Source organism: Crocuta crocuta, unplaced genomic scaffold (assembly GCF_008692635.1).
Source record: "Crocuta crocuta isolate KB4526 unplaced genomic scaffold, BGI_CrCroc_1.0 scaffold256, whole genome shotgun sequence".
In the NCBI taxonomy this organism is placed as follows: Eukaryota; Metazoa; Chordata; class Mammalia; order Carnivora; family Hyaenidae; genus Crocuta; species Crocuta crocuta.
Genome location: NW_027530999.1, coordinates 2,204,070 through 2,221,705, shown reverse-complemented (window position 1 = coordinate 2,221,705; position 17,636 = coordinate 2,204,070).

The window sequence follows — 17,636 nt, the reverse complement described above, 5'->3', positions numbered from 1 at the left end:
AAATATACTGTGCCTTGATTCTGCTAATACAATATTATGAAAAGGCTGGTAAGGGTAGATTCTCTCCATTGTCTGCTGATTCTTCCATTAGGAGAAAACAGTAGTGCAAGGACTTCAAAGATACTGATTCCAGGCTCCACTCCCTCAATACAAATGATAGAAGGGCATAAGAGAGATTTATGACTCCCCTGTACATAGGAAGTTATTTAGTGGCATCACTGGAATTAGAACTTAGATCTGGTGATTTGCTACTCAGTCACTCTGTCAGAAATGTAAGCGCAGAAGAATGCAGCCTCAGCATAGGGTCAGTGACTGGGCACTTACTAAAATTTTGCATAGGGCTTTTGATGAAGTGTTGCTTTACCCCAGCTCCATCTATACTATCAAAAAAAATGTTATTAAAGAGCTTATTTAATAATTTTTAAAATGCATTTTAAATGTATTATACTTCATATAATGAAATTTCTATTTAGTGCTAAGACAAAGGAGAGAAAAAGAGGAAAAACAAAATTAATACAGAAGAATCACTGTAGCATGGTCTGGTGGAAATCACTGCTTGTGTTTGGACCCCAGATTTGCCTTACATTAATCCATGGATTTAGGCAAATTATTTAATGCTCCCAAGGTTCAGCTGTTTGCTTCTGAAGTTTATATAATCATACCTTCCTTATAGGAATGTTGCTTGATGGCTTCTCCAAATCTTCAAGATGGTGCATATCCTGAGCTGTACCACCTGGGCATAATAGAAGCCACAAGAGAGAAAGCTCTCTCTTTTTGGAGCATATGTTTTGGTCTTTATTACGTAATTTTAATTATTATTTATATATTGAAACAAAAATACAAAAGTACAGATGCAATGTTTAATATAAACTAGAGGATTTCCAAAAATTTGGAGGTCCTAACAAGTTCGTTTGCCCATGCCCTCAAAACCATTCTCTTTACTAACAACAACAAAAATCACACTCCTAAGAAGTGGTGGTGTTTCCATTCAGAAAGGAAACACTCTGCTTAGCACACAGCATCAGTGTAATTTTCTGCCCTTCTTCTGGCAAGTTGTTTCTAATGTGGGAGACTAGACGTGAGTATTTGACAGTGGTTGAAAATAATACAACATAACTCACCAAAACTGCAAAAAAGCAGCCCAAATGGAATCACATGCCATGAGAGAGCCATAAAAAGCAAATGGGTGCAGTGGGGCAATGTTCAGCTGAGGTAGAACAGGTGAATTTCAAGCTGTTTTCAGAGTAGGACAGGTACAGGGATACATTAGAGAGAAGCCCATACTTGGTCAGGCTTGGTTTACAGCAGAAATGACAGTTTAAAGATCTACAACAGTCCCCTATTACTAGGAGGGCACAGTTTTCATACCCACAAGGGCTTGTCCCTGAACCAGATAACTGCCCACGTTATTCTTCAGTAAATCAAAGCCATCAATTACCGCCTCTTAGTACGGCTGCTCCAGGTGCTGTAGGATGGACAGCGCAGAAAAGGAAAATCATTGGCGGTGCATGGGTCCTTCTGGAGTCGTTCACTGTCAGTAAGTGTCAGACAGCCACTGAAAGCCCTGTTTAACTCTTGCCCCACCCTGAGCTCGGACCCCAACCCCGTGCTGTCACAGCCTGCCTTTTGTCATCCGACCACATAGATCTGAATCTTGAAGACCTTTGGAAAGCCTTCAGAGAGACGTGGAAACATAATTCCCTTGTTCTGCTACTGGCTCTGCAGTAATTAAAGCTTCATTCTCCACTGATCTCGTATTCCTACTCCCATTCCTACTCTTGGTTTCAGTGATACTGCTAACAAAGGTAGGCATAATGACCAAACTCGGAATAAAAGTGCTCCAGAAGCCACAAAGAACTCAGATGAAGATAGTAAGTTTTATAAGACAATTATTCAATGACCGGTTTTTAAAAAGATAATTTTTTTAAAAAGCAGAGGTGTGATTAATAGTTGGTGATAATTACTAGAAATCATTTGTTCAGACAATAACTACTGGGTTCTACTTTGAACCAAGAACTGTTCTAACCTATACCCAACTAGCTTTGATCATTGTGCATGTGGATCAAATTTAAAGCAATCAACAGTGCTTTGAAAATAAACAATCAGTACATGCCTGTAAAAATATAAGTTCAAAATACTTGAGAAAATGGAAAGGATACATCCACCACTCCCATCCCACTGTCAGTAACTGTGTTTACTTTTCTAGTCAATTCTCTGTGTGTGAAATGTGTGTATTTATTTTTTTAAGCTTATTTATTTATTTTGACAGATGGGGAGAGAGAGAAGGAGAGCCAGAGAAAGAGAGAGGGAACATGAGCAGGGAAGGGGCAGAGAGAGGAGAGAGAGAATCCTAAGCAGTCTATGCACTGACAGCACAGAGCCTGACACGGGGCTCAAACTCATGAACTGTGAGATCATGACTTGAGCCCAACTCGAGAGTCAGACATGTAACTGACTGAGCCACCCAGAAACACCCAGTATGTGTTTAAATATCAATTGCTAAGTAATATGTTTTGCCTTGGAAAAAATATTGTTATACTTTACATATAGTTCTTTAATATAGTTTTTTCATTTAGTAACATATCATGGACATTTGCCTTTAACACATATTTTTTTTTTTTTTACCATTAACAGCTATATCATGTTACACTAAATTCATTTAGCATATTCAATCCCATTATTTCCTCTATCATTACATATTTAGATTAGTTCCAATTTTTGCCTATTACCAATAAGCCATCTATGAACACCCTTGTATTTATATTCTGTATACTTGTGCAAGGATCTCTGATGGCTGGTTTCTAGAAGTGAAATTGTTGACCACACATATGCATAACTTTATATTATTTTTAAATGTTACACAAATAGTACTAAATTGTCCCCTAAAATACTATACCAATTACACTCTGACCACTATTATATGGGAAAGCCCAATTGCTCACACCCATTTGGACATTATCCATTTTTTTAAACATTTGCCAGTCTAAAACTTTTAAAAAATTAATTTCTTAACAAGCATTTTGTTATCCTAAATAACATTTTCTAATCACTGTTGGAGGTTGATCATTCTTACATTTGTAGGGCTATTTTTATGTTTGTCCTGTAAATTGCCAATTCATATTATTTACTTGGCTCTTCCATAAGTCTGAACTTCAAAAGACAATATCTATTCATATTGATTTGTAGGATCTTTGTGTAGAGATAGCTACCCTTAGACTTCCATATATATTTTTTGCAAGTTTTTTTTTCCTATTTGTTTTCTTCTGTCTTATTCTCTGTCTTCCATGTTGTGTACTTTCAATAACGCCTGCTTACCCTTGGCTTTCTCTTATTTAAAAGTGAAGGATTTATGGCTATCTGTCTGTCTGTCTGTCTGTCTGTCTCTCTCTCTCTCTCTAAAATAAACATTAAAAAAATTTTTTTTCGGTGAACACCTGGATGGTTCAGTCAGTTAAGAGTCTGACTCTGGCTCAGGTCATGATCGTCAGGTTCATGGGTTAGAACCCCATGTCGGGCTCTGTGCAAACAGCTCAGAGCCTGGAGCCGGCTTCAGATTCTGTCTCCCTTTCGCTATGCCTCTTCCCTAACCACACTCTGTTTCTCTCTCTAAAATAAACATCAAAAAAAATTTTTTTAAATAAATAATAAAAATAAATAAAAATGAAGTATTTAAAAGCCAACTCAAAGTTCTGGGTGTAGAGACAGGAATTGCAAAATGGTGGACTTCTGTAAGATCCTATGGAAAACTGATGTTGCCTTGGAAAAATCCCAAAATATCAGTATTTAACCGGCATCTTCTCTGAAGCTGTCCAGTCCTCCCAGTCTCTGTCTTCTGGTGAAGAGAAAGATTTTCACAGATTTTCTGGAATCCTATCAGGAGAAGTGTGCTTGAAATTTCACTTTTCAGTATTCAGACTTTCATCTAAGTCCCTGCTTTCAGCCTGGGGTCTTACCACCACCTGACCTCTGAGTCAAGGAGATCTCTGGTCAGATTTCTCCCAACTATAAACCCACTGTGTCCTGAAGAAGCAGGCAGAGGTATTCACCTGGCTTCATAGATCAGGGGTAGGGACCTGGGGTCTGACTATCCTATTAGCACCTTCAGTCAAATTGCTAGGATTTAACCCAGACCTCACTCTAACCCTCCATGGTCCCTGGTGCCTCTATACCTGAATCATTACAAAATTTTTCAAGATGAACTATTGTACCAATTCATCATTGGTGTCCTGCTCTGAAAGTACTTAGGTTTTTGCCATTCTCTCAGCTGTCTCCTTTCTGTCTTCTAAACATTTAATAATGCCTCATACCCACTATTCCTCTTCTATTCTCTTCACCCTCATGGACTTATGCTTTCTAAAATTTTTACTGTTGTTTTAGGGAAACAAGGTAGGGGAAAAAATGAAAGCTCTGAGTCAGATCTTCCCTGTCTAACTGGCAGCTTTTCACATGACTTGTCTTAAACACAGATGTTCCTGGGAGTCTCTATCAAACAGGAATTATTGGAAATTCTCTTTAATTTAATTATCACATTAATCTATCTGACAGCTTTTCTTTAAAATGTTTTAATGTTTATTTTTAAGAGTGAGAGAGAGAGTATGAGCAGCAAAGGGGTAGAGAGAGTGGGAGACACAGAGAATCTGAAGCAGCTCCAGGCTCTGAGCTGTCAGCACAGAGCCTAACATGGGATTCAAACTCGCAGACCACGAGATCATGACCTGAGCCAAAGACAGATGCTTAATGGACTGAGCCACCCAGGCGCCCCTATCTGACAGCTTTTCTTAAGGAATCCTTATATATAGGCAGGGAAATGTTGCGACCCATAGGACAAACTCTCAGAGGGAATCAGGATACTGTCTTCAGATTCTGCCACTACTTAGCCCATTTTCTGTAGAAAGTCTCAGAGACTCAGTATCTTCATCAGCAAAACAAGAAGGTTGAACTATGGGGGTGCTAAGGCTTCTTCCTCATTTTTAAATGTGATGGATTTTTGAAAGATTTTGAGACTGGTGGCAGGAAGATTCTGGAACATGGGGCATGCCTGAAAGATGCATGTGTTCACCTCAATGCATAAAATACAGCCATGACAGCTGCATTTTCCTTGCCAGTAAAATGTAATTCTATAGGACTGTTGTGTAGATTAAGAAATAAAATGCCTGCACATAGGACAGAATTCATACTTTTTGTTTTCAATGTGTCCTCCTTGTTAACTGCCATCTGGAATGCTCCTTGCAGGTACTTCTGAACAACGTTTTCAGAGCACCCTTGCTTTCAGAAATGTGTGATTCTCTCTTCATAATCTGATGTACCAGACCCGGACATAACTCAGGGTGGGCACTTGGCTACAAGGTATGTTGGAATTATTAAAATGTTTGTGCTGCTGGAAAATGTGGGGCGAAACTGCCACTTAGTTAGTAGGCCCAGAGCTAAAGAAATGGATCTGATGGTGGAGCTGAGGGTCAGCTTCCAAAGGTTTGGACCCAGTGTGGTTGCTCTGCTGTCAGCATCAAGAGGTCCAATTCAGTAGGTGGGCACAACCCCAGAGGTTCAGACAATGCAAGAGCCATGAAATCACGCAGCAGAGGGTGCGACGACTTGGAGTAGACAGGGCTTTTGGGGGCAGGTAGAGTCCTTTGCCAAATCTGGTGACTAGGAATTTAAAAATTAACCCCTGGAGAGCAAGCCAGAACAAGGCAGAAGGCCAGGTCCCAGTCAAGTGGGCTGAAGCTACAAGGACAGGGTTGTGGTTGTGGCAGGAACTTAGAGGTCCTATAAAAGAAACGGAGGTAGAAGTACAGCTAATCAGGGTGAGCTCACAAGACTGGGCTAAGGGAAAGCATGGCGCATTATGCTTGCAGGTGTCCGAGGCTCCCATCTCATCCCAGAGGGGAGCAGCCAGCCAGGACTAAAGCCAGCTTCCTTCTGCTTTCAGAGCAGGAATGGTTCAAAAGCTGTGCAGAGCTACGCATGCAGGGCCGCAGGTGACCTGGGCCAGGCTTCGCCAGGCAAAGCACACACAGAAGCATTTACACATAACCTGACTTTACTGCTCAAACAGAGCTGCATTTTATCAAAAGTGCAGGAGGACCCTGAGAAGGGAGTGTGACTCTCAGAGGTAGTATGCAATCTACCTAAAAGAAAGAAAAATTTTTAGGGGAGACTGCTTCATGCTTATCCTTTGCTTGGTAACTCTCTTCTTCAAAAGGGGAGTGTCTGAGAGAAGAAAATAGCTGGCTTGATATGTTGAACGTGAAAATTTCAGAATATGAAATTAGGAGAGTGTGCTCCCAGATACTTAAGTCACTGAGACTGAGCACAGAAGCATCTCATCTGTCTGGGACTTAATCAGAGACTCCAAATGTTTGGTTTGGTGGGCACCAGGTTTTCAATGCATATAGGAAAGGGCATTTTTTTAAATGAAATTTTCTTTTAATGTTGATAATCAAGTTTATTTACATTCTCAAAGTTCATTTAAAAATGAAATTTCATAGAGCTGCGCCTTTTCAATTACTCAAGCTGACAGGCCAATTTTTGATGTGTCATTCCTGATAGATTAGCTCGGTCAAATTGCATTAGACTGTAAGTGCCACATAGCACAGCATTAGATGTGTAATTGAACAGGATGTATATATCAGTGACGAGTATGCCAGAGATGCTGTTTTCTGAAAGGCCTATGCACCCAAATATCTGTTTCTCATTTCTAATTATTTTTCTCAAACTTTATTTTCTCTGTTTTGTTTTTCTCACATTTCTCTTGGTCTCTTGAACACCTTTCCTGTACACTTGACCCCCTCTAGTTTGCCCATTGCCCAGAAAGAACTGAGCTTGCCTTGTTCAGGCTCAATGTGAATGTTGGGAAAAAAAAAAAAAAACACACACACACACACATGAATGGCTTGGCTTACCTTGTTGAAACTCAAATAGTATGACTGCGGTTTCCAGAGCTTCTACTGGAAACTGAGCCTATTTCACTGGAGGTTATTTCCCCAGAAACAACAAAAATTGTTTCAAGCTATCTTTTTAAAAAATTCTAATGGTATGACATGGGGAAAGTCGTGGCATTGGAGGAATAACTGAAGAGTCAGTCTTTAAAAAGGACAAAAGATCTTTCGAGGTCTACATTGTGGGGATAAGTCATTTGCAAAGGCTCTCCACTGTTGTTCCCTGCTCTATGTGCCTGTTCCATGGAGAGAGGTCTGGTGGGCCTCACTGGGTCTTTGCCCACCATATGGTTAAGGAAAAAAAGAGCTTCTTGATTGCTCGTCCCACCAAGCCTGTATTCAGTGGAGGAGCGGTGGTTTTCAAAGCAAAAGAGATGAGCTGCTTAGTCTGAAAAGCACTACAGATCCCCTTAGCCAAAAAGGATCTGGTTACCATGAAGCTGGGTCTGAATAGTAGAGGGGTGGTAAATAAAATGGTGTGCTTGAATCTCAGTAGTGCAACGTCCCACATGAAATCAAGTAGCGTGAAGCCACTACTAAAAATGCTAAGTGATAGGAGAAGCTGGGGATGAGTACCAGGTCACAAACACCAAAGACAAGGGAATCTAGAACCAGCCAGTATGACAGAGTAGGTAAGCACTTGGGTCCCAAACTCCAGGAAACATGGGATTATAACCACCTTTCTAATTATGCTTCCTCATCTGTAAAATGAGGATGGTAACAATACCTACTTTATAGGTTAGGTGTGAGAATTACATCAGATACTGCAGCAGGGTACATACTTAGGTACCCAATACTTAGTAAGCGGTTGATATGTGTTATCCTTCTTGACACAGTCTCAAGATTGTCAAGTGGACATTACTTCACTACAGCTTATTATTGTCAGATGTTCATAACACCGTCTCTCTTATCATGGAAGGTCTTCTGCCTAAGTGAAGCTGTGTTCAGAAGACCCTGCTAGACATCTGCATGATGAGGCTTCAAGTACAAAAGAAACAAAATAGTTTGCTTCCCCTCTCCCCATCCTAAACTTGACTATCACCATGCTAAGCACACATTCCCTCCTGTCTACCTGTTACTCTGGGATTCAGGGTACCATATAGAATAAAAATTTGAGGAATAGAGGAAGGAAAAGAAGGGAATAAAAGTAGAGAAGACTAGGAGCCCAGAGGGAAATTCCTAGAGGGCATTTCCCAGAGGGAAACTTCCTCACCCACAGTCCTTAAGTGGCCAGCATTCTATGGCCAGGGCCCTTTAAGGAACAATGGTCATTGGAGGCACCAGACTTAATGGGATTACATAGACATGACCAAAACATATGGAGCTTCCCAGCTGCCCTGTTTCAGCCTAAGAACTCCAGAGAAATGCTTAGTTCCTCAGCCTCAATTAGTTTCAGGCTGTTAGAATTCCACTTCTGCTGATTGGAGAATTGCTAACAACCTTCTCTTCTCCAAAGGCCATTTAAGCAGTTAGGAGGTTGTACCTCTACCAGGTAAATACTAATTGGGGCTGGTGCTGACATCTGTTGATATTGGAGAGCTATGCGTCACATTGACTCCTGGTCTTCCTTCCAATCTCATCTAGAAACATCTCTCTCTTCATGGCTAACACTTCTCACCTTCTCTTTCTCCCTAAGACTGCTTATAAAATTTAGCTCATTAATTGATTAATTGCATTAATATGCAATTAATAGTTTATGTTAAAGCTGGTCTGAAACCCAAAGAATAGAAAGCATTGTTACTGGCAGAGGAGATACAATTACAGTGACAGTGAATTCAGGAGATCGCATGTTTTTCATAGTCCAGTGAAAGAGTATAATCTTAGGCTTTATGAAATTTTAATTAAATGAATATATAGGCTCAAATCATATACAGCAGACACAAAATATAGACACCAATTGATCCCCAGTGATTCTTTGTTCTTGAGATGCCTAAAAGGGAAATACGTGACAGATGGGCCATCTTTGCAACATGCTATGCTGATACTCTCAGTTTGTTTTGCATACTACAGGAAAGATGAAATCTGAAACTTCAGTTGTAAGCTATAACTGAATATGCATATATTTATGTAAACAATATATTCATATAATCAAAAGAGCCCTAAATATAAAGCAGTTTTTAGGCCTACGTTCCTTAAATGTCAAGGATTTAATTTGTAACTTAAGTTCAGAATATGCCTGCTCTGTGGGCACCCTACTGGTAACCTGTTTCGTAGGCTGTCTCTTGTTACTAAGTTATAGAAATCTAATATGGCACCATTATATCAAAATGGGATTTATAAGTGGGGATCAATTCCATTAACAATGAGAAAGCTGAATTTTTCCCAAGTTTATGTAGTCTACCTGAAATAGTATAAAACAATGACTTTAAAAGTTAATTGTACATCATGTGGGCAACATAGCCTACATCACAAGACCCTATCAGCTACATATCATTAATCTTCCTATTTAAAAATGAAAGATGCAGCCTCGTGTTTTACAGCCCTATTTGTTTCCAAATAGGGGGTTATAAAAAAAAGTATCTGGGTAATTGACTATAATTTTCACCTTTTTGTCCTAATATTTTGACCCCAGGAGGATGGCCTCACATGACATAGTCTGAACCTGCACCAATACTGCCTCATTTCAGAAAGCATTTAGTTAGCGGCACATGAGATCCCGAGGGAGATACCAAGGTGACTTAGAATATTTTAGACTTCAAGACGATGGAAGTGTGGTATTGGTAGTAAAACAATATACAGCTCTTTCTCAGCTTAGAATGGGGAACTCCCAATAAACCCATCATAAGTTGAAAATACTATAAGCTGAAAATGCATTTAATATACCCAATACCAAACATCACAGCTTAGCCTAGCCTGTACAGAGCTCAGAACATGTACATTAATCTACAGTCGGGCAAAACCCTCTAACATTCCATTTTATAATCATGTGAATATCTCATGTCATTTGTTGAATACTATCTGAAAGTGAAAACCAGAACGGCTGTCAGCGTCTCGGTTGTTTACTCTTGTGCTCGCAAGGCTGCCCGGCAGGTGCAGCTCCCTGCCACCGCCCACCAACAGGATCCAGGACGTACTACATATCGTGAGGCTGGGAAAAGATCATAATTGGAAATACGGTTTCTACAGAATGCGTATTGGTTTCTTATCAAAATTTAAATCGAACTTTTTTAAGTTTGGGACAGTCAGTACTCAGTAGAAACGTAAGGAAGGAAGATGGTGGATACCATAAACAAATGATAACACGGTAAAGAGAAAGGGGACAGCTGCAGAGATCAAATAATGCCTGCTGCAGCCACTCAATTTAGAAGCCTTGAGAGGAGCAAGCCTACGACTTAGAGGTAGAGGACCTGAATCTGACCCCCAGACCCAACAGGGAGCTGTCTTTGACTCAGGCAAATTAATCAAGATCTCTGGATCTTCATGCCCTCAATTGTAAAATGAAAATGATAATCTCTGATCACAAAGTTGCTGCATAATTGAGATAATGTCAAGCCTTTATTAGGTGAATCTGAAATGCACATAGATGAAATTCTGAAATGAAATTTATTGACCATTTAAAGCATTTAGTATGTATTACTGATTTGATTTTAAGAGTAGTTTTAAAAGGGATTGAGGAGCCACTAGAAGCTTCAATGCATACTACATAAACATGTAAGAATGTAGAGATGCTGGTTTATAGTAAAATGTAAACAAAAAAATACAAATATTCAAATACCCCTTTTGACAAAAAATGTGAAAATAGCAATATCATTATTTCCAATAATTTTAACTTATGATCTAGTTTCATGCCTGACATGAAAATACCAACTAATATTATTTCATTCTGGATATTAACATAACAGCAATGTTTTTCTTTTATACATCCACCCAACATGTGCATCTACAGGTATTCTTTCTGTCCTGGGAATGGTTGCTATTGATGCAATGTTTGCCCCTGGAAAATTTTTAATTACTTTGTAAATTTAGTACCACTGTCACTTTTTTGGTTTTGGGTTTTAAAGTTTTTATTTAAATTCCAGTTAGTTAACATACAGTGTAAGATGAGTTTTTGATAAAATGATTTTAAATGTTGGGATGAAAATTACACAATACTACACAAACACTTGCTTACACAATACTACAGCAAAAATAGGAATTAGGCTTCCAGGTACTTTAAAGAAATAGCATATGAGAGTAGAAATTTAAAGACACAAAGCAATTCTTATGAGGTACCTAGAATTGTCAAGTTCATATAGACAGAAAATAGAATACTAGTTATCAGAGGTTGGAGGAAGAAGGGAAGGGAATTACTATTTAATGGGGACAGAGTTTCAGTTTGGAATGATGATAAAAGTATGAGTGGTGGTGGCAGACGTACAACAGTGTGATTGTACTTCATGCCACCAAACTGGACACTTAAAAATGGTTACGATGTTAAATTCCACGTCATGTCTTTTTTACCACTATAAAAAATTTAACATTAAAAAATATATAAAGTAGCTTTTAATAACTCCCACTGCTCCTAAATAATCCCGGTTTTCTTTGTAGGTTTGCATATTTCAGTTCACTAGGGATAGAAGGGGATATTAAAAATAAAATATCAAGTTAAAATTATAGTGGTACCTGCAAAAGTGCTTTCAAACTGAAGAAAATTCTGTATGGTTTGTACAGATGATTGAAAATATGTCTGATGATTTACCCATGTATACCTGGCTTCAGAGAATAAGTCCAAAAGGAAGAAAGGAACTTACGTTTATTAAACATAAACTAAGTGCTAGGCACTATGCTAGACGCTTCTGCTAGCTTTATCTCATTATATTCTCACAGTACCTTAGTAAGATTTTGTTTTCCAGTTTTATTATTTACTATTCCCATTCTATTCCCCACATAACTTAATGAGACTTATTCCCATTTTACAGAAGAGGGAACAAAGTCTTCATGATGATCACTGACAAGCTCACACTCGTAATCCTAGTAATGTATGAACTTGGTAATTTGAATCCTTCTCTCCTAAATCAGAAATCAAGGCCTTTGATTTTCTCTTATTTGTTTACAGCTGTACATTTTGTTGCTTTTCCCTATTTAATGGTTAGTAGCTTTGACAATATTTAACCGTTCCTTGGTAGCACACATGGCGGACCTCAGCAGAAAGAGTATTTAACCAGGAATTTGGAGCAACACTCCAATCACTTTGGATGGATCAATAAACGCCACTTGGCTTTGCTTCCCTCAGCTGTGAAAGGAAATAAGGACCCCTCCTCTACATAATAAGCTTTCTTATAAGGGCCAAAATGATCAAGAATGGAAAAGCACCAGACAGCCCTAAGGGCTGTAAAACAAGTAAACCTAGTATTTGCAGCCACAATTGCTAGTTGATGCGAAACTCTAAGGTTTCTGCCCACCCTATCACCATGTAAGGCCTCCAAGCCTACGGTCCTTCATTTTTTCAAGATGATCTCTCCAGCCTTCCTGCTATGGCTAATCAGTGGAATTCTGAGACTCCCTGGCATGAAGACAGTTTATAAAAAAGAACATTTTATGAGGCTGAGAAGCCTGTCTCCTAAACAACACTGACTTCTTGTCTTGTTCCTCTAAGCCCTGGCCATCCCCCACCCGCATCTCAAAGAGAACCTCATCACCCTTAGAGAGAAAGCTGTCGGTCCCTAGGCAACAGTTCAGGAGCCATAGTCATATTACATGTCAATATGACTTGTCTAGACATATAACTGGCTTTATTGTTTGGAACTGTCTTGGAGATGGTGCGCTGAGCACCTTCTGGACAGGTGGTAGGTGCTAATGAATGAGGTGGTTGCCACACAGATCAGCTATGCTGGCAGGGAGAACAATTAAAATGATGTCGCGATGCCAATGTTATTTTAAAAATTTAATCATGTTGCCTAGTGGCTTAATGGGAATTTCTTTTCTATAATAAAGAAACCCAGCCAGAAGCTGATGCTGTGAATGAGGTTCTAACCACACAAAACAAAATGCTGTTTTGATGATGAATCAGGTTAATTCGTAAATGTAGATGGTAAAGCAGCATAATTCAGAACCCAAGGTTGGGTTTTCGGACTCTGACTTTTTCCATTAACTTTGTACCTCAGCAAAGCCAATTCAGTAATTACAAAATGTCTTCAATTTTTTTTTAATGTTTTATTTATTTCTAGAAGAGAGAGAGACAGCGTGAGCAGGGGAGGGTCAGAGAGAGAGGGAGTCACAGACTCTGAAACAGGCTCCAGGTTCTGAGCTGGCAGTCAGCACAGAGCCCGACGCGGGGCTCGAACCCACGAACCGCGAGATCATGACCTAAGCGAAAGTCGGACGCTTAACCGACTAAGCCACCCGGGCGCCCCTGTCTTCAATTTTTTTAATGCTTATTCATTTTGTGAGATGAGAGGGAGAGAGAACTTGAACAGGGGAGGGGGGAGAGAGAGGGAGACCGAGAATCCCCAGCAGGCTCCGTATATCATCTGTTTGTACCTATATAGTACAAACATCTTCGCTTTTTCTGTATAATTTCAAATTGAAGATGGTTATACCACCACTAAGGGTGAAAGAAACAAAAACACCCAGGAAAAATGTAAGAATCCAATCAGTCAATTTTTGAATCAAAGGAAATTGTTCAAATAAACAGTATCTTCTGATCATAGTAATTAACTCGGTACTAAACAAAATAAGAAGTTACCTTTATTTGGTAACACCATTAGTAGGAAACATGCCTTTGATTTCTGGTTTTTTGGTACATGCAAGTCAGGGTAAGCACAGAGGCTAAGAGCTTATCCCATAGAATAGGAGTCGCCAGTGCATAGCCTGAAAGCCAAGTGTGGGAGGGCCAAGGGCCTGTTTTTATACAGCCCACATGCTAAGAATGTTCATTACATTTTAATGGGTTTTTTTTACATCAAAAGAAAATATTTCGTGACAGATGAGAAAATAAAGTTCAAATGTCAGTGTGTATAACTACAGGTTTATTGGAACATAGCCACATCCATTCATGTATGTATTATTTTTGGCTTCTTTTGCACTACAACCATCGAGCAGCTACAACAGAGACCAGATGGCCTTAAGGCCAAAAACATTTACTGACCCTTTACAGAAAATGTTTGCTAAATCAATGCCCTAAACTCATCCCGCTTAGATTTAGACCTGCTCTACCGCTTATTAGAGGGGGTTCTTGGGCAAGTTAGCCTTTTTCCTAAGCTTCATTCCCTCATCTGTAAAATGAGAATTATACCACCAACTACATATGCTAGCTGTGGGAACTGAGTGAATGAAATGTGTTGAATGTGCTTAAAACAGTCCCTGGCACAATAGTAAGAAATCTGTTATTTGTCACTATTATTATACCTTATCTCCTACAAAGTTCCATGGCTATATCTTATGCTGGTTGGGGAAAACTGTAAGGAAAAGTCTTTACTAAATGAAAATATAATTTTAAGATATAAAATTGATTATAAAAATGGTTTTATGTAAATTCAGCAAATAAAATTTCATAGGGGAACAATAGTATATATGTTCTTATAATTCATCCCATCACCTGCAATGCTCTTAGCCAAAAAAATTGTGTAATTTTGAAGCCCATTAGTCAAGAATGAAAATATAGTTAGGTAAAACCTACTGGACTGGCACATTGGCCATGCTGTGTAAAGATAGGATTAAAGCCCCTGAAATTATTTCCCTAATAAAATACATAATTAGATATTGATTGCTTGACTAAAAAACACTAGCTGTAACTTAGTTATGACCAGTTGAGTCATCTCACTGTGTCACCTTAAGTATTATAAAATATAGGACAAGTGCCTAAAAAACTAAGGATCTTTTAATTTCAGAATTTTGTTCAAGATACTTTTACATAAGCCTTGTCTTTACTTCTGTCTGGAAGAAAATTTTAACCTGGAATAAAAATATATGTTTAAGGAACACTAACAAAGGAAAGATGATGGAATATAATCATCAACATAAAAAGTTATCTGAAATTATTAATGTGTAAAAATTACAAATGGGTGGGGAATATGAATATAAATCTTAAGAAAATGCAAATGATAAATAAATTCAGAAAGAACACCACTGGTGAACAAATGAAAAATAACTGTTTTTCATGATTAATTTGGATTAACATAAGATATATTTGCTTACAGACTGACAGAGGTTTGTTTTCTTTTTTCCCTAAATGATAATGCTGACAAGGTTAGAATAATCACAAGAAAAGCTGATTAAGATGTTTGCCAGTGGCCATGTTCTTTTCTAAGGGCTTTTATACACATTTACTCAGGTCATCCTCAGAATGATCTCAATTAGAAACATTCTAATAATATTTTACTCTAAAAAGAAAACTAGAGACTGAATCATTCACCTAGTTGAAGGTACACCTGGTATCTGAACCCAAACTGTCCAGTTCATGCAACTATTCCTTCCCATCACGATGCTATCAGTGTGATGACTTGGATGTAGTCATATTTGGCTGATGTCAGAGAAGATAATACCCATCATGAGCTAAGGACAGGTAAAGAGGGAAAAAGATGGTCTTCATTGACGTCCTTTCCATCTTAACTTCTTTGACGAGAATATGTGTCCTTACTCCATACCTTGTCCTAGACTAATGGTAAAGATGTTTTCAATGATATTTTTAAGACAAAGTAACAAAAATCTTGCCAAGGCTCATAACAGCAGTTTCTAACAAGTCAGAACTGCTACACGCATACACTGTGGTTGTTCCCTAGTTTAGGGTCAGAAGAGCAATCACGAAGTTACAGATGGGGTGATATGCAAGAGAAGGGAGGGACAGGTATATACTGCGGATCTGCCAGCTTCTAAGAGCTTTATACATGTTGACTCATGCTGACCTCCTAAATCCATGAGCTGAATTATTGTATCCACTTAACAGAAGACATCTGTAGGTCACTTTAGCTGAGTTATTTAAATTTAACCAAGCTCACACAGCCAGAAAGTGTTGTAGCCTGGTATTAATTCAAGTTTATCTAATTCCAAGATTTCTCCTCCTTCCTATATGCACACTGCATCGCCTCCTATCTAAGAAGTTATCTCGGGTTTTATCTCTATACCAGGAGGAAATGGAATTCTGAGTACGTTGTCGGGGGCTAGGGCCCAAAAGTAAGAGGGTATAAAGAAGGAACAAAATTAAGAGCAGGAAAAGACACTCGAGCAGAAAAGTGGGAGGGTGGCATGCCTGGATAAACACTGGGATTAGGAACAAGAGTTCGTAGTTGCCTCTATGCGCTCCTTTAGCATGGCGTGTGACTAGAACAGATCCAAGAGTTGAAGACAAGATACACTTTGCCTAAAATTCATCATTAATACATAGGGAAGCACCTTAAAACATGTAGGGTAATCCCACATCATGTGACCCACTCCATGTTTACACATCTGAAACCTGGTGAAAATATACATCAAAAACACCTATGAAAGAGATTGTAGATCAACACCTGACCACCGGGTAGAGGCACAAAGAAAAATAAAATGCAGATTCTCAGGAACGGGTAGTACCCCCACATGTGATGAGAGATAGGAAGTCAAGCCAATGATGGCACTCCTGGCTCCTCAGTATAGATGGGGGGTGGACCCAGCCAGTTGTCAGTTCTAGAGTGCCTCCTATGAGCAGACAAAGTCCCAGGTTGGCAATAACTTGGGTCCAGAGGAGCAGAAGAAGAACCAGACCCAGGTAGGTGTAAAATGAAGTTCCATGCTAATTGTTATGGCAACTCCTAAAATGCTTCACACAGCTCTGTCCTTATATAATGGTATGTCTGGACACATACTTCTCAAAAAACTAGGAAATCCCTGAAGGCAGATGCTATGTTTCATCCATCTTAAATGTCCATACCCTAACGTTATAGGTTTTAAATAAGCATTTTATGGAGGATGGAGAGATGAGTGAAAATAACTTTTTACATGAGTTTGATGGAAATCCACTTAATACAGTTGGGTCACAAGAGCCCAGAATAGACTCAGCAGTCAGGCTGACTTGCTGCTGAATCACAATAGCTACCAAACAAGATTTCCTAGGATTCTACTGATCAAGGTCAGAACTGTCCCAGGGGCCCTGGTAGCTGGGTCCTCAGGTCCTGAGTCCCAGAGCAGTGGGACAGGAGAGATGTAAAGTCAGGGAGCAAGCTGAATCAACTCGGTGTGTGGAATTTTATCAGTACAAAGCCATTGCTGTTGACTATGGGCTAACTGCACAAACTGGGGCAGGACCAGAGAGGTCAGGGAAGAGTGGTGAGGGGACTGAATGCAGAATTACAAAAAGACTGGGGCTCTACAACTAGAAGAGAGAAGACTGTGTAGAGACAGGACAGCTCACTTCAAGTAGATTTTTTTTTCTGTGTAATATTATAGGGCAAACTGAAACCAATGGGTGGAAAATAGAGAGTTTGACCTCATTTACTAATAGCACAGATAAGCCCATGGCAGGGAAATGACAGGAGTCACTCTTACAAGACTAGACTTAGTGAGATTAAGGTATGGAACCACATGACTTCCAAAGTCCTTTCTTACCACACGTCCTGTGCCTCTGAAGCCTCTGATGTTTTGAGGAACTCATCAGAAACTCGGGACAGAAAGCATGCTTAGGAATAACCAGAGAGAAAAATGGAGAGTGAGAATGAGAGAGACAGGGAGAAAGAGAAAAAAGGAGGACACCCAGAGCTAGTGTGTCTTTGTGCAGCTTTTAACCTGGAGTAAATGTACGTTAGTAATGCT